Source organism: Lutra lutra, chromosome 9 (genome assembly GCF_902655055.1).
Source record: "Lutra lutra chromosome 9, mLutLut1.2, whole genome shotgun sequence".
Lineage (NCBI taxonomy): Eukaryota > Metazoa > Chordata > Mammalia > Carnivora > Mustelidae > Lutra > Lutra lutra.
In genome coordinates, this window is record NC_062286.1 from 69554371 (window position 1) to 69582219 (window position 27849).

Here is a 27849-nt window from a genome sequence, read left to right on the forward strand (position 1 = left end):
TCAACCAGATCACCTCCGCAGTCTTCCATGCGGTCTCTCTAAGCGATTTGGGCTTCTGTCAACATGCTGAAAGAGAAAATATTCACATCATACAAAAGCAGAACCTATCTTTTCAAGGCCAGGTCTTTGATGTTATACAAAACCATTTTCCTCTCATTCTGTTGGTCAAATTAAGTCATAAGGTCAGCCAGAGTGAATAGGAAATGGAATAAACTCCACCTCTTATTGTGGGGTATCCAAAAAATGTATAGCCATTTCTTATCTATCATAGTGTTCCCTCTAGACACAAGTTATTTACAACCTTCTCAAAGGCAAAATACATGCATCTTGTATTAGTTTCCTGGACTTCTACAAAAAGTGCCACAGACTGGGTCACTTAAAACAAGAGAAATGTATTGCTTCACGGTAGTTCAGGAGACTAGAAGCAAGAAGTTGAGGTATCGGCAGGGTCGTGACTCCCTCTGAAACTAGTGGAGAAGTGTCCTCTGTTGCCTCTTTTAGCTTTGGGAGTTTGCTAGAAATCTTGCCTTGGAGATGCTTCACTTCAATCCATACCTCCCTCATCACATGGCTGTCTTCTCTTTGTGTGCCCCTTCTCTTCTGAAGACATACCAGTCATATTGGATTAAGGGCTGACCCACCTTACTCCACTGCGACTTCATCTTAACTAATGACATGTACAACAACCCTATTCCCACACAAGGTCACATTCTGAGGTACTGGCAGTTGGGACTTCCAACATTTTCTTTAAATTATGCTTTACTTGTTGGGGTGCCTGGGTGGCTCAGTCGCTTAAGTGTCTGCCTTTGGCTCAGGTCATGATCCCAGGGTCTTGGGATTGAACCCCATGTTGGGTTCCCTGCTCAGCAGGGAGCCTGCTTCTCTCTCTCTCCCTCTGCCACTCCCCCTGCTTGTGCTCTCTCAGATGAATAAATAAAATCTTAAAAAAATAAATATTATAAAAATATATAAATTATCCTTTACTTGATTTTTAAAAAAGTTCAAGGATACTGACTGCATGAGGCACTTTGTAATATTTCTTCTAAATCTATAATTACATGGTTCTGTTAGCCTATAGTAATATAATCAGATATTTATCTTAATCTCAAGCAAATCATATGTGTTCTTCTTAAGGTTTGGGTATAGTGTAGCATTCTTTCAATAGATGTAATTGTAAAATGATAGTAACAATAGTAATAATAGCTGATACGAAATGAAATCATACTATGGTCCTGACACTGTTTCTTGCACTTTGCACTAATTAATGCATTTAATCTTCAATACAAGCTATAAGATATTCATTATTATTACTGTTATTGCTACTACTAGGTCATTGCTATTATTGTCCTCTTTTATCAATGAGATGACTGACGCACGGGGAAGTAATTTGTCCAAGTTCACACAAGTAAGAAGTGGCAAGGCCAGGATTTCAAGACGGATACTATAGCTACAGGATTTATAACTATAACTACTTTTACTGAAGGAAATTTCTGTGCTGGTAAACACTTTGCCAAAATTAGTAATACAAAAGAATGATTAAACACAATTTCTACTCCTGAGGAGTTTATACACATATGAAGCTGATTTCAGGTCAGCATGTTGCTTGAGGAAATAGAGGTAGATGTCTTAGTCAACTCAGGTTGCTATAACAAAATACCATAGGCTGGATGGCTTAAACAACTGGAATTTCTTTCTCACAGTTTTAGAGCCTGTGAGTCCAAGAACAAGGGGTCAGCAGATGTGGTTCCAAGTCAGGAAGCACGAGATTTGCAGACAGCTGCCTTCTGGCTGTGTCCTGACAGGGCCATCCTCAGTACATGCGCAGGAGGCAGACTGTCACCTCTCTCTTTCTCTTCTTGTAAGAACTAATCTCATCATAAGTGTCCTGTGCCTATGACTTCATCTAAACCTAGTTACTTCCCAAAGGCTCCCACATCCAAATCCTATTGACACTGAAGAGCGGAACTTCAGCCTATGAATTTTGAGGAACGCATTTGGTTCATAACTGGAGGTACACTGGGGATTTGAGTTTAGAAACCTTTTGTATGGAAGAAATTATGTTTAAATTGAGTCTTGGGGCTCCTGGGCTCAGTGGGCTAAAGCCTCTGCCTTCGGCGGGTCATGATTTCAGGGTCCTGGGATCGAGGCCCGCATCGGGCTCTCTGCTCAGTGGGGAACCTGCTTCCTCCTCTCTCTCTGCCTGCCTCTCCACCTACTTGTGATCTCTGTCTGTCAAATAAATAAATAAATAAAATCTTTAAAAATAAATAAATAAAATAAATTGAGTCTTGAAGACTGAAGAGAATTTCATAAAAGTGATTGTGGTAATGAGAACACTTCAATAAAAAATATACAAAACCAAATGCTATTTTAAGAGTCATCTATTAGGAATAACCCAAATATCAATTAACATACATCCATTCAAAAGTATTATAGGAAATCATTGTAAATTATGTCTCTAAACCTATGAGGCTCCATGAAAAATAGACATGATACTTTGGTAAATTTAAAAAAATGTAAAATTACATATTAATTGATTATGGAAATAAAAAATCCATGGGAAAATAGATTGGAAAGAATCATAAAATATAGAGTAAGGGACTTACTTTCCTTTTTAAATTCAAAATGTAAAATTTGTAATCATATTTATAAAGTGAAATATATGCACAGTAAAAAAATACTGATGAGTACAGAGGAGCATCATTACATTCATCTCTTAAAATTCCCTGTTTCTCATTTATTGCAATAGTATACAACTTAAAAATATCAAGGATATTAAAATCTATTACAAAACAAAAATTTTATAGATGGTGTGGACTGAAGAAGAAATCACAATGGAAAGTTATAGACTCCATAGTATAAAACCTTATGTGATACATGATAAGTGAAGCAGTACAAAATAATGCAAGTGAACACAGGGTATCTGTAAAACAAATAAAACTCATTGAAGCAGTGATTTTATACCCAAACTTAAATCACATTTATGCAATATTTCCATAAAGAGCAGTGAGATACATGTAAAAATAATCAGTTTGAATTTCAGAGATTATAGAAACTAACATGAACTGGGTACGATGTGATTATCTTCCTACAGGGGTCAAGATGAACTAAGGTTAATGCCACTCTATCAGTGACACATTTCACAGGCTTTGAATATATTCTAGAATTGATAACACATATATGTACATATAATCTATATATTTAACATATATTTATAAGGTATTTAATTATATATTTAATGTAATTAAACAAATATATATTTAACCAAATATTAACATTTAAAATATTAAATTATCAAATGTTAATAAAATAAATAAAATTTATTAGATATAAATAATAAAATAAAATGTCATATCACAAGTACATATTTTTTTAAAAAACAGATATCTGGGGCTTATTCTTTGAAACACTCTTCAATAATATCTGGACTATAACTACTTAATGGAATTCAGTATTCCAGGGGAAAGTAGTCCTTTCTTAGCCTTAGAACAAGTTGGAAGACCTGGTCTGGGGTATGAAATCTTACAAACCAATTCACTCTATTTAATTAGTACTTTGGGAAGCTTAAACTATATGTGGGACTACAGACACAGGATTTATTTATGTGCTTACTATGAAATGACATTAAGTCAGATCTGGGAATTTGAGACCAATATGTAAAACAGGTTATATTCCAGGAGATGGGGTGGCAGGAAAAGTCATGGAAGGGGGTATACCACAAAGCACACAAGGTAAGTGCTGGTCCTGATGAATATGTTCACTATATTGATTGTGGTGATGCTTTCATGGGTGTGATTGCACATGGAAACTTACTCAACTTTACACTTTGTGTATTTCCGTTTATTGCATATAAACTATACCCCCCCCCAAAAAAAAAAAAACTATAGGGATTAGACTACTGGGCGATAGAATTAAAGAAATTAAGGTGGTTTCCACAAAAGTTGGGATGCTGGTTATCCTTAGCAGGAGAGAGGAGGTTATGAATAAGAGAGGCCCTCTGAGGGTTTCCAAGATTATGGATGATGTTCTATCTACTGACATGGTAGTAGCTACTTGGTGTTTTCCTTATATGAATTCATTAAGATGTACACATCTAATGTGACTTTTGGTATTATTTTTAAAGAATTTTAAACATACAAAATATAAGAATTATATATAATTTAAATACTCAATAAAATGAAGAATGTATTTTGAAAGTTTTGACAGCAATTCAATATAGGGTTTATTTTTCAAGTATTTTAGAAACACAACTTGTCCCCACATTTTTCTTATCACAACACTTATACTATTTGTTTCCTCTATGCTTTATTATATTTGCCATTGTTTTAAGGGGTTCCAGTATTTTGAGATATAATTTGTCTGGTCTAGAGACGAATTCAGTTAAGCTGTCTTATTTGCTTTTCTTCTATCCTGACCTTCAATTTCCTCATAATGTCTGTTCTATACTTAACAACATTTTCTATTAAATTAAAATTTTTAATGCACCACCAAAAGAGTCTGAGTCAAAACAGAATGATTCTTTGGTGTGACCATTGCTCCTGAGTTTTGTTATTTAATTTTTTAACTTTTCATTGTTTAAACTGTTTTGGAAAATCTCCAAAAGACCAGTTTTTATGAACAGCAATTATAAAATATACTTTCTTTCTTTGTAATTTTCAAACTTCCTATGACACATTATCAGTGTCATAGGAAATTTATAGATGTAAAAACTAATAAGAACATGGAATATTGTTCAGTTATTAATTGATTGCCAATTATTGACTAAAACTGCCAATACTGGATCTGTGCTACTGGATCTGTGCTCTCTGTGCTATGATGACAACTCTATAAAATACTGCGTGGGTATAGACAAGATGGAGAAAACAGTATTTTGAGTATTACTGTCCTTACCACAGACTGGGCATTAGTGCCCAAAGCTGAGAAACAAGTGGAGATAAATGCTCCACAACCTATTATTGGATCCTGATCTTCTCCTCAGAGGAATATTAATAAGTTAATAATATTATAAGTAAATAATAAGAAGTTAATTATTAATAAGTTAACAAACTTTATTATCATAAAATATCAATAAAATATCATTTATTCTTTAACCCCAAACATCAGACCAACCCTTGCCCAGTTTCTCCTAAAATAATGGAAACCAGACATAAAGGAAATGATGGGAGTTATAGGGAACACGATCTTCGTAAGAGAATCCCTGCTACCTCCACCACTGGCACCAGGTCAGGTGAGAGTAATCCCTGAGAGGCGAATTTGTAAAGATTGGAGGTGCCTACAAAATGAGAAGACAGACTGTCCACACCTGCTAGGCAGATCACTGATTTACAGCCCACTCATCATGGAATTGCTCTTGGTGGAGTCAGGGGGGCAGAACAGAAGACAGTGATAGTGTTATTAGAAGAAGTTGACAGTTGCTTTCAGAAATTTAGGGCCACATATGAAGATAGAGTGTGTAACCTATTACTTAGCTGAGTATTTCTAAAGATGGGAGGCTTGAGGGGATAGACCTCTGCTGTGGGCTAAAAATGAAGGGACTATAGTATGGTGGGCCAGGGAAGAGTTCTCCATGTTCCTAGACGGAATAGAAAAGGAACTTAGTGGTCTCCACAGTTCCACGTAAAGGAGAGGAGCACAGAGTTTGGGGAGATGAAAACTATATGGAAGACACTTTCAGATGTACAGCAATATAAGCCTCCCTTTAGTCCCCAGCATGGAATTGAGGCTGGGATAGAGCCACAGACAAGGACTCATTTTCCTAACTCCCTTTGTAAGTAGTCAGATAACTAAGGTATTGTTGATAAAATGCAAGCCAAAGTGATATGTACTTGTACTTCCTTTATAGGAAATTTCTCCGACTAGTCCTTGATTTGGCAAGACAGCAGTGGCCACGAACACATGAACCTTTAATCATATATTGATGGCACATCAATCTATGTGTCTACATGACTGTATAGAGCTGACTATAACACCCACACTGAAGCATACTGGACCATTGTGCGAGAGGGAAATTAACTTATTTATTTATTTTTGTTAGAACTATTGAAGTTTCTTCATTAGAGCACCTTTTAGTAGGAATCCTTTCTAATCAGACAGCATCAACTGTAGGCCAAAAATCTGATAGGGTAATTGGACTACCAGCAGGACACAAAAAAGACATAACTGGCTATTCAAAGTGATACATACTTTGGTGCTTCCAGCAACCTGAGTCCACTTATGAAATCAAACAACCAAGATACACACGTTCTTTTGAATATTCAAACATTCTCTTGCCTCTAGTTAATAAGATTACTGTAAACTATCTGAGACTCTTGAGAGTATGCACACCCTAAATGCTGACTCGGTTTGCTCCACAAGGTTATGGAGAATTCCATGAGCAGGGTAGAAAGGAGAATGAAAATCTCCAGGGAGGAAGCCAATCATTAAACTGAGATTTTGTGTTTCCAGCGCCAAGACATAGCTATGGGGGAATGCCACTGAGGAACATTAAAGAAACATCAGGCTGATTAATAATAAGAATTTCCATCCAAATCCATCTACCAAATCAAGTGAATCTGCAATAAATATAAATCCACATGCAGTAGTCTATCTCCAGGGAAATCTAGCATTTCCCCACCAGACAGAATTGCTCTGCATAGCAGCCGTTTTACAGGGAGGATGACAGCTTGTCTGTCTTTGCCCGCTGGGATCACATCAGAATGTCAGATATGCTACCAGTCAAGGCCCCTCTTCAGACTAACTGAGGTGACAATTTGCCAAAAGGAAACATTCTCTCAGCCATACCATCCAAGGGCAGGACAATAGGAATAAGTGCCACTGATACAAATGATATGGGAAGTTTCTCAATACATGTATAGGAAACTTTTAAAATTCCAGGTTCTAAAGAAGCACACAGTGTCAAGAGGGTCATTAGTGACAAGATATTATCCTGAGTAGAATTAGTGATTTCTCTAACAGCAATTTGCTTTTTTTTAATTGAAGCATAATTGGCATACAATATCCTATTAGTTTCAGGTGCACATCATACTGATTTGATATTTTTATACATTAAAGAAATAATCGCCAGGATATCTAGTTACCATCTGTCACTATACGAAGTTATTACAGTATTACTGAGTATGCTCCTCATATTATGAATTACACCCCCTTTACCTACTTATTCTATAATTGGAAGTTTGTACTTCTTCAACCCCTTTGCCTATTTTTGCCTGCCCCCCAACACTCCCCATTCTGGTAACCAACAATTTGTTTCCTATACCCATGGGTCTGTTTCTGTTTTGTTCGTTTGTTCATCTGTTTTGTTTTTGGGATTCCACACATAAGTGAAATCATATGGTATTCGTCTTTCTCTGTCTGACTTATTTCACTTAGCATAATACCCCTAGGTCAATCCCTGTTGTTGCAAATGGCCAGATTTTGTGGCCAAGTAGTATTTCAGTGTGTGTGTGTGTGTGTGTGTGTGTGTGTGTGAGAGAGAGAGAGAGAGAGAGAGAGATCTATCCATTTATCTATTGATGGATAGTAGGTTGCTTCCATATCTTGACTATTGCAAATAAGGATGCAATAAATGTAGAAGTGTATATATCTCTTTGAAATGGTGTTTTTGTTTCTTTGAGTAAATATCAAGAATTGGAATTGCAGATCAAATTTTTGTGCACCAGTTTACATTCCCAGCAAGGATACGAGGATTCCTTTTCCTCCACAACCTCGCCAACACTTACTTTTTCATCCTGATGACTAGTGATGCTGAGGATCTTGTCATGTACCTACTGGCCACCTGTATGCTGTCTTTGAAAAAAAAAAAGTCTCTTTAATCCTCTGCTTATTTTTTAATTAGTTTTTTTATATTAAATTATGTAAGGTCTTTGTATTTTTGGATATTTAACCCCATTAAATGCATGATTTGCAAATATTTTCTCCCATTCAGTAGGTTGCCTTTTCTTTTTGTGGATGGTTTCTTTTGCTGTGTAAAAGCTTTTTAATTTGATGTAATCTCATTTATTTTAGCTTTTGTTGCCCTTGGAACAATTTTTTTTATTTTATCACTTAGAGATAGTGAGCCAGAAATTGAGCTGTAACTAATTTCCTAAAGGCTTATAGGTATGAATTGTTTTGTACCTTCAGCCAAGGATCTCTTTTTGTCTAATATAATAGTAAATAAATAAGAATAATAATAATAGTAATTATTTCAATGTTTGGGGATTTGTTGTTACTGACATGAAGATGGATGGCTCAAATGGTTCTTTACATTATTCATATCCACAGGACAGTTTTCCCCTTATGATTATTCTTTAGTTTTTGCAGGTTCAACTTTCCAATAAAGCAATGATATTCTGTGTCAATATCATTGATTTTGACACATGATTTTGTGTGTCAATACCCAAATGGCTTGTTTTTGTTCAACATGCCAGTGAGTAAAATAAAATCGAAATTTTAAAGATAAAATAAAACTTTTCTGGAAACCGTTTGCATCCAAATTACATTGTGATTTAAGGATTCAGTTAGGAAGAAACCAATTTACATTAATGTATTTCCTAGGACAGTGGTACAAAGGTATTATATTATGATGCTTTGTAGATTCTTAGTTAATTTGCCATAGAGAAGTATATATCCAATAAGAACTTGAACTAGCATTACTATTCAGTTTTGGGTTTTGTTTGTTTTGTTTTTCATAGTATTGGATGAGATGTTTCTCTTATGGAAGAACAAATATTACTCTGTTTCAAATAACAAAAAAATCATCCATCATATTATATTTCCCTAAGTAATACTATGAAGCAAAACCATTTGTACTAACATTTTGGATCCACTGGGTACTGAGAACGTATCAATTCACTAGATTAAGTGAAGATGTGAGCAAAAAGCTAGACCTCAATTTTAGGCATAGCTCACTAGAGATTATATATAAGGAAGGCTACATTTCACTCTAGAGAAATTTATCCATATATGTCAAAATGCTGTAATACAAACTTGTTAGCCAATGGAAGAAGTAATATTCAAAATGTAATTGTATATTTTTAAAGTTTTCAGCAGTGTTACTAAACAAAGTAAGAAAAAAAAAATCAAGCTTTTCCAAAGCAAAAAAAAGTTAAGAGATGATTTGACAATTTATAAGGCTATACTATTTTATTTGTATTAATAGTATCCTTGGCTGTATATCTCCTCCTTACCTGTCGCTTGATAATGTTAAAGCATGCAGGGTGAGTGAGTTGTGGGGACTAAAAAAGTGGGGAGGAAGAAGAATGTGTAGGCAACAGCATAGCAACAAGAACAAAAACGAACTCCAGAAGTGCCTAAATTCTGTCCTCACTTAAGATTTTGCAAATGTAAATATGTCCACATATGACTAAGCATTTCCATACTTAATGTCTCAACTTTACAGAGCTTCTAGAAAAACATTGGTATATACCATTAATTTACATATTTTTAACTGAAGTAAATTTTGTTCATTTTTGAAGAAAAACATGAGAAACAAAAATAAGCAATATATTAACTGTACAGCATCTCAAATCCCATCATCCACTTTGATTATTAAGACTAATGCTTGAGCTGTCCATTAGAAGGAAACCTGTTCCCTTCTCCTGCTTCCCTAGAGGAGTGATTTACCCAGCACATACTTCTGTCTTCTTTCTAGACCTTTCTCTATTCAATTGCTGGACAAAATGATTGGTACATATGGGAAGAATATGCTGGCATGTTTGGCTCAGAATACTTCCACCTCCAACTATTGCTGCGAGACAGCAACCAAATCTGCTTAATCACAAGGTTGGTTAGCATTTCTGAAGGCTGACACTGAGCCACAGCTTCCAACTGAATCATTACCAACACTGGAAAAGCTTCCATCTATTTCTCCTAATTTTGTTTCTGAACTTGTTCAGAGCCCAGGAAGACTACAGAGGTGCCATTTCCTTGGCCTTCTAAGAGATCTGTACTCTCAGCTATTTTTTATAACAGTAGGAACAAGTTTATAAGTAACATAAAAACATATAAGCTGGTCATTACAGGCTAGGGTTTTACAATTAGCCCCACTCAGTAATCCTAGTTAAATCACAGAACCCGTACAGGCTTCTACTTTTCATACAGGAATTAACAAACTTTTCCCACAAAGAGCCAAAGAGAACACTTTAGTACATATTAGGCTTTTGGGGCTATCGGGTCTTTGTCACAACTACTCACTTCTGTCTTTTTGGTGAGAAAGTAGTCACAGACAATACTTAAACAAAGAGATGTGGCTTTGTTCCAACAAAACAGAAATATGTGGCCTAGAGATTTGGCCTATGGCCAAATTCACAGTCCTAAATAAAACTGCTACTCCATCCCTGAATTTTTAGTTTTCCTTTTTTTGTTATATTATTTTTATTGAAGTAGCTAAGTGAAATGTGATATATAAGGTCTAAGAAATTATACTGTGTAACATGTAGGGTGCTGTCTCTGCAAGAGAAATTTTACAACTTGGTTATGAGCACAAAGTTCTCCTATAAATAATTCTGGATCTAGCTGAGAGATCCAAACCCATAAAGTAGTTTGTTGTCTGCTCAACCTATATTGGGCAATATTGGGTATTAGGATGACTGGCATTTCTAGGATAGGGCTATGATAATTTCAGGACTCTCTCTCAGCTGGCACTTAATCTAAGAAGATTAGATCTGATAATGCTGATAGAATGAGCCAACCCTCCACTTCTCTGCTTCCATAGGTAAGGCTGTCTGCTTTTTCTTGCCCAGAGAACACTTCTACTCTAAGCCCCTTTTTGATCCCTGTAGAATATACCTTTAGTTCTCTATGATTTAAAGCAGAAGCTGAGCAGAAGCTGGGACTATCGAAGAAAGAGAGGACATCAGTAGAGAGCTTGATTAATGTGATGGGTTGAACATCAAGTTATTCCAAACTTTGCACATGGTTTTCCCTATGATTAGGCCATGTGTGCTTGCTGAATGATACCCATTAGCTTCCTACCCTCCCAACAGAAACTTGGAAATAGGGGGTCCCTCTCTTTTCATGATTACACTTCAAAGGGATGGCTATCAGCTCCATGAGAAAGACATTTCTGGGTTGCAAAACTGGCAAGAGGCAAGAGGCTGGGAGATTATATACATTTTAAAGGGGTAGAAAAGGATTTTCACATACAAGTTTTTTAAAGTAAAATTTCTAAGAAAAGGGACTTAAGGGCCTAGAGTTAGGAAGATGCCTATCTAAAGTTTAGTTAGGTTAAAGGGAATGTTAATTCTATCATGGCCCAAGCCAATCAATACTGCCTGTATATTTAAATTTCCACTACCTTGGAGGAAAGGGAGGATTATTGAAGAGTTTTACTACATATTAATCTACCGATGGGTGAGATTTTATGTTTGTTTCCTATGTGTATAAACAAACAAATAGTTAAAAAAATATATTTTGTATTTATCTCTAAAAATAATCCAAAAATTGGTATTACCATCTCCATTTCCCAAAGGAAGAAACTGAGAAAGATAAAGGAACAACCCAAGGCTAAAAAGATAATAACTGGAAGAATAAAAATTTTAACTCAGATCTAATTCCATATCTTCTTTCTGTACCAGGACATTTCTCAAAGAAAAAAAAAAATGTGCCCTTTTAGAAACAAACAAACAAAAAAAATACCCACAACATTATAAAATCAATATTTTTTCCAGCACTTCAGGAGAGAATTTAGAGCTGTTATGGAAATCATAGCTCTGTTTTAGAGCTGGGTTTTTCAACCACAGCACTATTGACATTTGGTTCGTATCATATTTTTGTTGTAGGAAACTATTCTGTCCTGTGCACCTTAGTATGTTTACCAGGATTTCTGGCCTCCACCAATGAGATGCCTATAGCAGTACCAAGTTGTGACAACCAAAAAAAAAAAAAAAAAAAAAAAAAAATATATATATATATATATATATATATATATATATACACTATCAAATATCTCTGTGGGGACAAAAGAGCCCCTGTTGAGAATCACTGGTTTAGAGGAATTTTCCTGTATAGTATTTTTGGGAGTGGAACTCACTGAATAAAGAAAATTTTTATAGAACACTGATTTTTAAAAATTGGATAAAAATGAGGGAGGTTCCCCAGGTGATAGCAGTGTACTCACTTCATTTTATCCTCCCCTCCCTCCCCACCAGACTCCTGAGATACTTGTATCAGTCCTAAGATTTCAACGTGACAATGTAGAAATGGCTGCTCAAATAGAACTTACATCATTGTCTTGAGACATTGCCAAACATGGTTTTCTAATACATTCTATCTACCTTTCATCTCGTTAAACATAGATTTGCCAGTTATACTTTTGGCAAGGTAGACAAGCAGAGCTATTGTTATTGTGTTTGTTTTTAAAACTTCATTCTGGCCAGGAGAATGACTCCTGCTGTTCAGGAAAATGGCTGTTAGATCCACTTGGGTGAATAGAGCAACTCACTTGCCACAGAGATATTGCCAACAGTGATGCCCCCAGCATGCAATGGACCTGGCTCAGATTTCATTAGGAGTAAGACAGATCCTTGACTCAGCTGGTCCCAAACTTAGTCTGCAGGTTATAAGCATTCTAGTTGCAAACCTACCTTTTCTTTGTGGTTATTGTTCTATAAGAGCCCTTTGTTTTGTGACAAGTGAAATACCCCATCACTCTTAGTTTAACAAGTAGGAGAAATTCATAGTGTAGGTTGGTTCCTATGGAGAGGATGTTTTACACTTCACCAAATCTTCAGGCATATTGGTATAAATTAAATTTCATGCTAGCTGGCTAAAGCCAGCAGGGTCAATAATATTTGGTATTTAGCTAATTTTGTTCAAAGCTTATATACATTACTAAACTCATGTTGAATGCCTCTATTGTAAAAATAGAAATTATGTAAGTTTACCTTGTAAAGTATTTCAAACTATATACAGACCACAGAATAAGTATTGTGAGTTACACAGAACAGAGATTGTGTACCACACAGAATAAAATCAGTCTAGAAGATGTAATTTTGGGGGTTAATGAAATGTTTACATTGACCCCCAAAACAGGAGACACTGAACTGCCACTTGAAACCTCACCATTAATCATTAAAATCTCCTTTCATGGAAAAGACAATATTTTTAGTCATTAACAATTCAGAGTAAATAAACACATTAAGGGTTTGTTTTTTTCGTTGAATACTTAATAAAATGGAAAAAAGTTTAAAAAAGAGGTTGTTTGTTTTGTCATAAAGTCACATTTACTAAGATCTTACAAGAGTCCTAAACATTTGTTTGAGATAAAATTTAAAATTCTAGAAACTTCTTTTCTAAATTCATCAAAATTTAAAGACTTTTACCTATTGTTCCCATCTTCTTTTTTAAATAAAAAACTAATGCCAGCACTGGGTATTACATATTACATATTATAGAAAATGAATGGTCTGCACCTCTGAAACCAATAACACATTATATGTTAATTAATTGAGTTTAAATTAAAAAATGTTTAAAAAAATAATAACTAATGCCAATTCTTAAAACATATATGCCAAAATTTGGGTCACTTGAGAATTCTTAAGTATTACATTATTATCATGTTGTTGTTGTTAACCTAAACAAGACAGACAGAGTGGGGGGAAAAAAACAGTGAAAGAAAGAGAATGATGTTCTTCTGAATTCAAGACTCTAAAACACAGTATATAAATTAGCTTTTAATAAATTTGATAATATTTTTCTGCAGCTATTTTTCTCTGCAAGTTTGTTGATTTAAATCTCTGATGCTGGGGCACCTGGGTGTCTCAGGGGGTTAAAGCCTCTGCCTTCGGCTCAGGCCCTGGTCTCAGGGTCCTGGGATCGAGTCCCGCATCGGGCTCTCTGCTCAGCGGGGAGCCTGCTTCCCCCTCTCTCTCTGCCTGCCTCTCTGCCTACTTGTGATCTCTCTCTGTCAAATAAATAAATAAAATCTTTTACAAAAAATAAATCTCAGATGCTTCAGTGAAACATCTCCTACTCTAACTACTGATTTTATTTATACTAGTAGAGCAGATTCTGGGTGAGACCAAATCAGACACAAGGCCAAGTCAAAATTTTATTTTACCCTTACCTCAGCATCTTTTAACTGGTAAACAATACTTTAAAGTTCATCACAGTTCTCATATAACTCCAATCAACACATCAAAGATGGTTTAACTCATTAACAAAGGAATGAACCAATAAATTCTTATGATTGGTTCAAAGAAGAGTTCAAAATACCATACATATACTGGCAGATAAGGAAGGTTAAAAAGAACTTAAAAATACATGGGAATCTGATAGATTACATAGCAGAAAAGGAGAGGTGTTAATTGTAATTCCACCAAATGTAATTTATTTCTGTGTTTATAGACAAGAATTATTTGCATTCATATCAGTTATTTACAACTTAAAAAATTTTGAAATAGCTCAAAAGTAATGAAAGGCAAAGGAGTTAAATGTTAGAGTAGTAGGGGGACCCTGAGCTTCCTTCATCCTTCAAACACAGCTAGATCAACATCAAATCATTTTGAACAACTAGGAAATTGACCTGAATATTAAGAAAATAATCTGCACAATTGGAGAGAGAACATGGAAGATATGACATTCAGAGACATGAACTGTGGGAGAGAAAAACCTAATTGTTGTGAAGAAGAAGGGGCCCTTTTCTCATAGAGAAGTCAAGGAGAGAGGGACAGAGGGAGAGAATGGGAAAGAGAGCAGAGCATAGGGTTCACACAGGAACAGGGGATTTCCTGGATCACACAGGGAGAGAACATTCCCCTTCCAAGAGTACATTTGGAAGAGGGCATTTTGACTCTCCAAGGACAAAAGGCTCACCAGGCACAATGGAGCAGCAGTTCAATAGAAGAACACAGAGGAGGTGCAGAGGGCAGATGACCTGGTTGCAGCTTTTCACTGTCCTTCATTATAGACTCCAGGCACCTACACAGGAATGCAGTTGCTTTTCTGGGGCAAGACAGTGTCAGGAGCAGCACTGTGAGGCCCTCCTCTGGGGAAGGGGAATGGGTTTGCACCTTGCCTGGTCCTTTAAGATTTTGAGTTTTGAACTTGAGCTACCAGCCAGAGATAAAACACAGGAGAACTGTGGTGCCGGGCATGCCAACAGCCTGGGCATGGACAGGCTAAGGGCAGGGATCTGATAAAAGTCTGGGACATAGGAGGGCAGACTGTTCACTTTTCTGTGAGGGCCTCAAGTTCCCCTCCTTGGGAATTAGAGGGCAGGGTGATGACATTCCCCCCACCCCCACTGCCCACACACTAGCATGGTTGAACTTCAGAGAGAAACACAGTACCTCCAGGGGAGGCTGGAGTCACACCACACCCTGCCCCCCTATGCCCAAGAGGGGCATCTTTACAACAGCAGGTATGACTGTGAGCCAGCACAGAAGTCCTCTCCCTCAGAAGACCAACACAGTCCCCTGCATGTACCAAGTCTACTGATCATAGACTGCTCCAAAATGTCAGCTTCAGTTTTGCTGGAAATAGGACAAGGCTTTCCTTCTTTTCTTTTTCTTTTTCTTTTTTCCTTTGTAATCAGGCTTATAGTTTTTTTGTTGATTTGTTGGTTTGTTTGTTTCCTCTTCTTGTTTTTTGATGTTGTTGTTGTTTTGGATCAGGTTTCTTTTTTTCTTCTTTCTTTCTTTTTCTTTGGATTCAGGTTATAGTTTTTTTCTGTTTGCATTTTTGTTCCTTTTCCTTTTCTCTTTTCTTGGATCAGGTTCATTCCTTCCTTCTTTCTTTGTTTTCTCCTTCCTTTCCTTCCTTCCTTCCTTTTACTCAGGCTTATCTTAACAAACAAAACAAATCAAAGCACAAGTTAGAAGTCCAAACACTGCAAGCAAGAGGAATTCTGTAGGACTATCTTCTGGGAAAGAGAAGCCAAAACACAACAGCAGAGTGTATACAGCATACACCAGAAACAGTTTCTGAAGTGTCAGTCCCTGGACTGTGTGTGACTCCTTCTTAATACAGTATTAGTCTCAGGAGCAGGAAACATAACAAATTTTCATAATATGAAAAAGACAGAAACCTAGACATGATAAGATGGAGGAATTCTCCCAAAAAGAAAGATCAAGAAGAATTCACAGCCAGGGATTTGCTCAAATCAGACATAAGCAATATATCTGATCAAAATTTTAGAACAACAGCCATAAGAATACTAGTTGGGCTTGAAAAGAGCATAGATGATACCAGAGAAACCCTTTCTGCAAAGATTAAAGACCTAAATACTTATCAGGCCAAAATAAAAAATGCTATAACTGATATGCAAAACTAACTGGATATAATCACAACGACAATGGAAAAAGCAGAGGATCAAATATGTGTATAGAGAAGATAAAATTATGGAAGATAATGAAGCTGAAGAGGGAAAGAAAATTATTAGTTCATGAATATAGATTTAGGAAACTCAATTATTCCACAAAGTGCAATAATATCCATATTATAGGGGTCTCAGAAGAAGAAAAGTGGAAAAATGGGGCCAAATGTTTATTTGAACAAATTATAGCTGAGAACTTCCCTAATCTGGGGAAGGAAAAAGGCATTTAACTTCAAGAGGCATAGAGAACTCCTCTCAAAATCTACAAAAACAGGTCAACACCAAGACATATCATAGTGAAACTTGCAAAATACAAAGATAAAAAGAGAATTCTTAAAGTAGCTCAGTACAAAATGTCCTTAACATACAAGGGCAGACACATAAGGTTAACAGCAGATGGGTCCCCAGAAAGTTGACATTCCAGAAAAGAATGGCATGATATATTCAGTGTGCTAAATGGGGAAAATATGTAGCCAAGAATACTTTATCCAGAATAGAAGGAGAGATAATGAGTTTCCAAGACAAGCAAAAATTAAAGGAGGTCATGAACTCTAAACCAGTTATACAAGAAATATTAAAGGGGGCCCTTTGAATGGGAAAGAGAGACCAGAAGCAACAAAGATTAGAAAGGAACAGAGACAATCTACAGGCCAGTGACATTACAGGAAATACAATGGCACTAAATTCATAGCTATTAGTAATTACTACGAATGTAAATGGACTCAATGCTCCAATCAAAAGATGTAAGGCAGCAGAATGGATTTAAAAAAAAACCAAGACCTATTGATATGCTGCTTACAAAAGACTCATTTTAGACCCACAGACACCTCCAGACTGAAAGTGAGGGGGTGGAGAACCATCTATCATGTTAATAGACATCAAAAGAAAACTGAATGGCCATACTTATATCAGACAAACTAGATTTTATACCAAAGCTGGTAAAAAGAGATGAAGAGGGGCACTATATCATAATAAAGGAGTTTATCCAACAAGATCTATGAATTATAAATATCGATGCCCCCAACTTGGGAACACTTAAATATATAAATCAATTAATGATAAATAAAAAGAAACTCATTGATAATAATACAAAAATGGTAAGGGACTTTAACACCCTGCTTACAGCAATGGACAGATCATCTAAGCAGAAGAACGGCAAGGAAACAAGGGCTTTGAATGACACACTGGACCAGAGGGACTCAACAGGTTTATTCAGAACATTTCATCCGAAAGCAGCAGAATACACATTCTTTCAACTGTACATGGAACATTCTCCAGAGCAGATAACATACTGGGTCACAAATCAGGCCTCAAACAGTACAAAAAGACTGAAATGATACCATGCATATTTTCAGACCACAGTACTATGAAACTTGAAGTCAACCACATGAAAAAATTTGGAGAGGTCGCAAATACATGGAGGTTAAAGAACATCCTACTAAAGAATGAATGGGTTAACCAGGATATTAAGAAGAAATTAAAAAAAATACATGAAAACAAATAAAAATGAAAACACAATATTCCAAAACCTTTGAGACACAGCAAAAGTGGTCATAATACTGAAGTATATAGCAATACAGGCCTTCCTCAAGTATCAAGAAAAGTCTCAAATACACAATCTAACCTTACACCTAAAGGAACTAGAAAAAGAACAGCAAATAAAGTTTAGAGAAGAGAAATAATAAAGATCAGAGTAGAAAGTAATAATATGGGAAAAAAAAACAGAAAGATCGATGAAAGCAGGAGCTGGTTCTTTGAAAGAATTAATTAGATCAAGAAACCCCTGGCCAAACTTATCAAAAAGAGAAAGGACCCAAATAAATAAAATCATGAATGAAAGAGGAGAGATCACAACCAACAGTGCAGAAATACAAACAATTATAGAAGAATATTATGAGCAATTATATGCCAAAAAATTGGGCAAGCTGGAAGAAATGGATAAACTCCTGGAAACATATAAACCACCAAAACTGAAACAGGAAGAAGTAGAAAATTTGAACAGATTGATAATCAGCAAAGAAATCCAATCAGTAGTCAAAAATCTTCCAACAAATAAGAGTCCAGGGCCAAATGGTTTCCCAAGGGAATTCTACCAAACACTTAAAGAATTAATATTGATTTTTCTGCAGCTGTTTCAAAAAGTGGAAATGGAAGGAAGACTTTTGAATTCAGTCTATGAGACCATTACCTTGATTTTAAAACCAGACAAATACCCCTTTAACTAAAAAGGAGAATTATAGACAAATATTCTTGATGAAAATGGATACATAAATTCTCAACAAGATACTATTTAATTGAATCCAACAGTACATTAAAAGGATTATTCACCATCAAGTGGGATTTATTCCTGGGTTGCAGGGGTGGATCAATATCCCCAATTAATCAATGTGAAACACCACATTAATAAAAGGACAATAACCATAGGATACTCTCAATAGATGCAGAAAAAGCATTTGACAAAATACAGCATCCTTTCTTGATAAAAACCCTCAAGAAAGTAGGGATAGAAGGAACACATCTCAACATCTTAAATGCCGTATATGAAAGACCCACAGCTAATATCATCCTCAAAGGGAAAAAACTGGGAGCTTTTCTTCTAAGGTCAGGAACACAACAGGGATGACCACTCTCACCACTGTTGTTCAACATAGTACTGAAAGTCCTAGCCTGAGCAATCAGACAACAAAAAGAAACAAAAGGCAGCCAAGCAGGCAAGGAAGAAGTCAAAATTTCACTGTTTGTAGATGACATGATATTCCATGTAGAAAACCTGACAAACTACACCAAAATTTTCTAGAACAGATGTATGAATTCAACAAAGTCACCGGATATAAAATCAATGTACAGAAATCTCTTACATTTTATACACCAAAAATAAAACACCAGAAAGAGAAATCAAGGAATTGATTCCATTCAAAATTGCACCAAAAACCATAAGATACCTAGGAATAAACCTAACCGAAGAGGTAAAAGATCTGTATGCTTAAAACTATAGAACACTCATGAAAAAAATTAAAGACCCCCAAAATGGGAAAACATTCCATTTTCATGGACTGGAAGAAGAAATCTTGTTAAAATGTCTGTATTACCCAAAGCAATTACCCTATCAATATATTACCCTATCAGATATTAATATTTGATATTACCCTATCAAAATAACACCAGCATTTTTCACAGAACTAGAACAAACAATTCTAGGATTTATATGGAATCAGAAAAGACTTCACCCAAATAGCCAAAGAAAAGCAAAGTGGGAGACATCACAATCCCAGACTTCAGGCTGCTTTATGAAGCTACAATCTTCAAGACAACATGGTACTGGCACAAAAACAGACACACAAATTGATAGAACAGAATAGAGAACCCAGAAATGGACCCACAACTATATAATCAACTAATCTTTGACAAAGCAGAAAGAAAATCCAACGGAAAAAATAGTCTCTTCAACAAATGGTTTTGGGAAAACTGGACAGCCACATGCAGAAGAATGAAACTGGACCACTTTCTTACACCATGCACAAAAATTAATTCAAAATGGATGAAAGATCTAAATGTGAGATAAGAAACCATCAAAATCCTGGAGGAGAACACAGGCAGCAACCTTTTTGACGTTCACCATAGCAACTTCTAACTAGACACATCTCCAGAGGCAAGGGAAACAAAAGCAAAAATAAATTATTGGGACGTCATCGAGATAAAAAGTTTCTAACTCAACATAAAAAATAATAAAATAAAATAAAATAAAACAAAAGTTAAAAAAATACTATTGCATAGCAAAGGAAACAATCAACAAAAGTAAAAGGCAAGCTATAGAATGGGATATATATTTGCAAATGACACTTGATAAAGAGCTAGTATCCAGAATCTATAAAGAACTCATCAAAATCAACACCCCCAAAATAAATAATCCAGTTAAGAAATGGGCAGAAGACATGACCAGACATTTCCCAAAAAGGACATCCAAATGGCTCGCAGACACATGAAAAAAATGCTCAACATCCCTCATCATCAGGGAAATACAAATCAAAATCACAATGAGGGGCGTTTGGGTGGCTGAGTTGGTTAAACATCTGACTCTTGATTTCAGCTCAGGTCATGATCTCAGGGTCATGAGATCAGGCCCTGCATCAGTCTTTGGTCTTGGTGCTCAGTGTGGAGTATGGTTAAGATTCTCTCTCTCCCTCTCCTTCTGTCCCTCCCTGCCTCTCTCTCTCTCTCCCTCTCTAAAAAACAAACAAACAAACAAACAAACAAACAAAAGACCTCAATGAAACACTACCTCACACTTGTCAGAATGGCTTAAATTTACAACACAGGAAACAACAGATATTGGTGAGGATGTGGAGAACAGGGAACATTTTTTCACTGTTGGTGGGAAGGTAAGCTAGTCCAGCCACTGTGGAAAACACTATGGAGTTTCCTCAAAAAGAAAAAACTAGAACTACATTATGACCCAGCAATTGCACACCCCAATGTTTATAGCAGCACTATCAACAAGAGCCAAAAGAGCCCAAATGTCCATTGACAGATAAATGACTAAAGAAGATGTCATATATATATATATATATGTAGTGGAATATTTTTCAGACATCAAAAAGAATGAAGTCTTGCCATTTGCAACAATGTGGATAGAACTAGAGTGTATTATGCTAAGCAAAATAAGTCAGTCAGAGAAAAAGAAATATCATATGATTTTACTCATATGTGGAATTTAAGAAACACAACAGATGAACAAATGGGAAGAGAAGGAAAAATAAGATAAAATCAGAGAGGGGGGCAAACCATAAAAAGACTCTTAACTACAGATAACAAACTGAGGGTTGCTGGAGGGGAGATGGGAAGGAGGATACACTAAATGGGTGATAGTATTAAGGAGGACACTTGTTGGAATGATCACTGGGTATTACATGTAAGTGATGAATCATTAAATTTTATTCCTGAAACCAACACTACACTGTATGTTTACTAACTTGAATTTAAATAAGAAAATATAATGAAAGGCATAGAGGTCTGTAGAATCAGATAACCTGGGAGAATATTCCTAGACAGCACTGAATTTTCCTTAGAAGAAAAATAATAATCACTTTATTTCAAAAATTTTCACAGTTTTCTCCTATAAAAAATTTTTATTTCATTTTTCTAAATCAGCATGATGATAATTAAAATGAGTATTCCCCTTCATTATTTTTTATGAAGAAAGTAGTTTGATTATGCAATTAAATGCCTTGCTAGCAGCTAATAGGAAAAGGATAAGATAACATGAGAAAGGAATACTTTTTCTTTTCATCTGGAATCACTAAAAGAATTTTCTATTTTATCAATGACTGTTTTCCATTTCTTACTTAGCCACAAGACCAACACATAACTTTCATACTTTAAAATGTTAGTTGACAACCATTGATAGAAGTGTGCAGCCACGTTGAAGAACAACTGAACTAAATCATTTGTGGTACTCAAGTTCCCCCCTTTATCACATTGCTTTGAATCTAGAAGAGACCACATGATCCATTTCGGGTCAATGAGACATAAAGTCAATTCTTCTAAGAGAACACGTCCGGGAAAGCTTTTGCCCTGCTCTTTTGGGATACCAAACATGACTGGTATTGTTCTTCGATCTTTCTCTCCAGCCTTAAATTCAGATTAACAGTTGACTCTATTGTAGCCATCTACAGTACCCATTGTTACTGTGATGAGATAAGCACAAGGATAAAAAGTAACAATCCAAACATTGCACAGTAGAAACATGGAAAGAATGAGTGGCCCTCGCAGCAATGCCCAGTAGCTAAATCAATGCCAGAAACAACTGCCAACATTCAGATTTTTTTCTTAAAACCAACATTTCTTTAAGTCACATTTATTCTGTTTAAACAACTGTTACCTGCAATGGAAAGCATCTCTAGGTGATACATGTCATTTTCTACAATGGAGGGCTTTTTGCAACCTGTAATTGGCAGTGATAATATTATTGCCATTTGGTCTCTCTCTCCTGAACTTTTCCCCCCTTTATCTTCTGTCAATATATGCACACAAAAACAGAAATCACATTGATAAATCGTACTATAAATATTGTCTTGCAAATTTTATTTACCTTTTATTTGATATTTTCCTCATATTCCTCTAGATTCTAATACACAACTCAACAATGCCTAGTGTTCCATTATATGGATGAATTTTAGATTGTCCAATCTCCCATAGGAACTTTGTTTCCAATTATTTTTTTTATCATTAATGCTGTGAAGATAAATCTTGTATTTAATCTTTATGAGCAACTGTGATTATTTTTCTTAGAATAAATTTTTAGAAGTATAATGCCTGGAAGAAAGGACAGGCATGATTTTGAACCTATTGATATCAGTTTTTAAGTTGAGTTCCAAAAAGTGAGGAACATTTGTATAAGAGATTTTCTGCATATTTTCTGCATCTTTACCAATAGAGAGTAATATGATTTTCCCATCATTTTGTAACTGAACTTTCTAAAAAACCTCCTTTAAAAATGCTACTTTTAAAAAATTCACATAATAAAAATCCCTATTTATTTATTTATTGAAATTCATTAAAAATGAGTTACTTTGGATACAACTGACATCTTTTAATACTTAATGTTAATGAGGGGCACCTGGGTGGCTCAGTCTGTTAAGCATCACAACTCTTTTTTTTTATTTTTTTTTAATATTTTATTTATTTATTTGACAGAGAGAGAGAGATCACAAGTAGGCAGAGAGGCAAGCAGAGAGAGAGGGGGAAGCAATCTCCCTGCTGAGCAGAGAGCCAGATGCAGGGCTCAATCCCAGGACCCTCTGATCATGACCTGAGCTAAAGGCAGAGACTTAACCCACTGAGGCACCCAGGCACCCCACATCACAACTCTTGATTTCAGCTTAGGTCATGATCGCAGGGTCCTGGGATGGCGGCCTTGTCAGGCTCCACACTCAGCAGGCAGTTTCCTCGTCTTCCTCTCCCACTGCCCCTCCCCCTGCTCTCTCTTAAATAAATACGTCTTTAAAATATACACTTAATGAAATATAGAAACATGTCTATTTGTCCTTTTGTTTGTTTGTGTCATGAGAATGCTATGAAGGCACACGCAAGTTGTGTCTTTCCACAATGTCAGCTTTAGTCAATCATAAGGCAAAATTAAATCATCATTATAAAGCAGGTTCAGGATTCCATACTCAGTGACATTTCACTATGGGGTTAAACTTGGCTTCTTACACAGTACACAGAGCAGGACAGAAGACAGGCCACATAACACATAAGACAACAGAAGTGTGTAGGAAGTTAAGGAAACAAGTGAATGTGCAGTCTGATGTGCAGCTGAGATAAGGCCTTGGTCTGGTCCAGGTTGATGGGCCTGCTGGGAAAACCGGGGCTCCGAAATGGCAGATTTTCCCACCAACCTTCTCTAAGATGGCCCACTTTCCCCGCCAACTTCACTGCAGCTTCCACCAGTCAAGAAATTGAAACTTTCCACCCAGGAACTTCCCAGCTGGGAAATATCCATCACGGACTTCCCCTGCCCCATACCCTCCAATCACCACATACCTTTGCCTTATATGGACACAAGGCTATGCCCTACCTCAAACTAATAAAAGGACCTCGCCAACTCCCTCCCGGCGCGACTTCCCCTACTCACTCTTTCTCCGTCTTTCTGTGAGTCTTGGAACCTCGCCTGAGGGTGCCCACCTCCTCCCAGTGCGACTTTCCTGGCTCCCCTTCTCCTGAGCCCTGAAACTTCGCCAGAGAGTGCCTTTAATAAATCTTGCCTTGCGCCTGCCTCGCCTGGTGTTGTGTTTATCTCGCCTGCGAAACTTTACACAGGTCAACTTTTACTGCTTCTGATGTTCAAGTAGGGAAGGCTCTTGGTTCTGTTCAGAAGATCAGTCAGGCAGAGACTTCGGCTCCAGTTGCCTTTTTTAGGTGGTCAGACATGAGGGGTCAGGTCTAAAGAGTCTGAGGGTTTGCTGCCAAAATCCTTCCCTTTTTAAAGGGATTTAATCAGTTTGGGGTCTCTACAGACATCCTCTGGTTCTGCTCCTTATCAGTTCTGGGGTGTTAGCCGACATTGGTCCTGGTGATACCTCATAGCTGTAGTACCTTAACTGCTTAAGTCATTGTTTGACACAAGCCCCTGCTTGACATGAGGGACTCCATTTTGCTCTCTACAGTTTGTTTTTACTCCATAGATACAAAACATATTTTCTTTTGTTCATCTTTTGCTATTTTATCTTTTTGTTCTGCTCTATATTTCAGCCTAAAGAATGTTTTGGTAGGTACATTGCTTTCTCACGTATTTTTCTAGAAGTGGACTGTTTGTGCTCTCAGTGTCAATGAGTACTTACCTAATCCTCCTCTCAGAATGTTAAGAGAGGATTTACAATAACACACAAAATGGTCCAGCCTCCTGATAGCATTTGTAGGCACATATAGTCTCAGCAGAATAACGTCCACCACTATTTTGCATCTATAATCTGTCATCTCTTTCTTCTCTATAAAACTGTTATACTTGACAATTTTTTAAATTAATGTATTTGTTTGACTACTACTAAAGGGTCTATAGCCCTAAAGATATGTCCAAACTTTAACCTCTGTAGACAAAGGATAACCTATTATAACCTGAGTTTTATTTTTAAAAATGTAAGGATACAATCCAACAGAAGAGGCTGAGTTGGAAAAGCTTGTGGACTCACTTTCTACTTCAAACCAACTTTAACTTTTCAGAAGGTTTGCCTGTCTTAAAGCTCAGCACTGTGCAATCTTTCCACATGCTAAGTAGTTTTCTTAAAATGCAGGTGCATCTTCAGCATTATTGATGGAAACTCTCCCTTAAAGTGAGCCCTCATGAATATTTAGCATGGCTGGCATTGTAATGGAAATTGCCTTGCTTGCCTCTTCCTTGACTTATCAGTACTCATTTTAGGGTATTCCTTTAAGTAAATAACTCTTTATTAGCATAATAATAGGGCATTCCTATTGATTTCAGTAATAAAGTTTTGTTTGTTTGTTTGTATTTCTGACTAGCTTTGAAACCAAAGCTAAGAGGTTTTTATTTGTTTGGTTTTGTTTTTGTGTTTTCCCCAAGTAATAGGGAATCACTGAAAGTTTTTGAGCAATGGAGTTGATTGCTCAGACCACAACATATGCTGAGGACTATTTATCCTATTTAAAAGTATGGAAAATGGATTCTCTGAGGCAATAACTCCTTATAGCAAGAAGGAATGCATGGAAGATACTTGAAGACTGCATTCCTCAAGACAAAGCTCCCTTGGGTTGCAGATAATAAATTAAATTTTAATTGTGACAATAGTTGATATGAAAAGTTTTATTAAATTAAACTGTTGTTAAAAGCGGAAATAGGGCGCCTGGGTGGCTCAGTGGGTTAAGCCACTGCCTTCGGCTCAGGTCATGATCTCAGGGTCCTGGGATCGAGTCCCACATCGGGCTCTCTGCTCAGCAGGGAGCCTGCTTCCCTCTCTCTCTCTGCCTGCCTCTCTGTCTACTTGTGATCTCTGTCAAATAAATAAATAAAAATCTTTAAAAAAAAAAAAAGCGGAAATAATTGGAACTTCGCATAATAGTGTTTCTATATTTCGGGGTCTGATTAATTTTATGGTAATTCTTTAATTCTATGTTTAAGATTGAAAACAGGTATTACTACTTTTTTATTCATTATTTTGGAAAGCATAAAAAACTAAAATATTAATTCCAAGAGTATGACGTTTTAAAATCATGATACAGCTACCCATATTTCAAATTTGATGCTTCCTTATTTTGAAAGTTCCTGCAACTTGATTTTTTAACCTTAACTCATTCCATTTTAATTCAACCTTTAAAGTTTTTATATTTTGAAGTATCAATAACTTGCACAAACATAAATATGGATATGTACTTTCTCTCTTTTTTTTCTTTTTCTCTCTACCTGTAAATATCTCCAAAATTCCAGTTATGAGAGGACTTTAAGGGAATAAATGAGACAAGCAGACAAAATCTACTGGAATATCTACTTGCAACACACACATGAAAAGTGATTTCCTGAGGAATATTTTCAGGACCCATATGAATTGGAACCATGAGTAATTGTCATTAATCTATCTATGTAGAAAGATTTACTGTCAGTAGGCTGCTTGAGCTTTTTTTACTTAAAATTAACAATTTTGGGGCACCTGGGTTAAGTGTCTGCCTTCAGCTCAGGTCATCATCTCAGGGTCCTGGGATCATGCCCAGCATTGGGATATTTGCTCAGAGCCCAGAAGAAGAAGCCTGCTTCTTCTTCTCCCACTCCCTGCCACCTACCCGCTCCTTGTGTTCCTCCTCTTTCTATCTCTGTCAAATTAATAAATAAAATCTTTAAAAAAAAATAAACAATTTCATTCCATATTACATTCCAAAATTCTAAAATAGCCCTAGTATAAAATTAAATTATTTTAGCTCTCAGAAAATTTGTCTTCTTTGAATTAAATATATTATTTATATAAAATATATACTTATGTATTTAAATAAAACATATTTATATATTTACACACATATATTTATATTTATACATATATACATGGCATATATACCAACTAACTCCTTGAAGGAATTTGAAATAGTTGTACCAATGACCTCATCAAATTCAAATAATAATCTGCTAAAAAACAAATATAAGTAAATAGGTAAGGTGATAAATTGCAAAAATCTTCCCTCCCTTTGCACTGTAACTATGATATTCTTCCCAAAAAGAGAGAGAGCCTATTTTCCGCTCTTGAAATTGGCATGATGTTGGGATTTAATTTGACTATAAGAATGCAGGAGAATGAAAGTGTGCCAGTTCTGAGTTTAGGACTCTGCAATGTTTGCATGCTTACTTTCTCTCTTCCTCTTCTTCACCCCACTCTTTCTCCCTCCACCATAGCCTTGTGAACAATCTGGCGGGCTGCCAGAGAGTGAGACTAGTGGAACTAAGGTAAATATGGATCAGACATTCCTCACCCAATGGCTATTGACTACCAATATATGAGTGAACTCACCTGAGACCAGGAGAAATCCATAGTTTAATCCAGCCCAAACTGCCAAACAACAGAATTATGAAATTGGTTATTTAAAACTGCTGTTTTGGAATATTTTGTTACACAATAATAGCTAACTACTATAAGAAATGAACAGATAAACCACAGAATAGGTGTCTTTAAATAAAGCAGCTTTGACTCCCAAATCTATAAATTCAGTAGCAAATAGAGCCATATTATTAGAATACCCATCAAATTTTACTAAAACCAAGAAAACTAGATCAATTTTAGTAAGTAACCTCAAAGTTATATCCATTGGAAATTATGTTTTTCCAATTTCCATTAAAAATATACTTCTCATCTCTCCCAAATGATCATTATCATGCTTATTTTTGTAACTTACAAAAAATATAATTACAAATTATATCAAAATGTAGGTCCAGTTTTTATTTAATTTAAATAATGTCCAACTTTTATTTATAGCAAATAGTTTCTTCAGTTCAGACAACTCCACCTAAGCAAATATCAAATGAATACCCAGATGTTAGAATAAAACAGCAGGTCCTAATT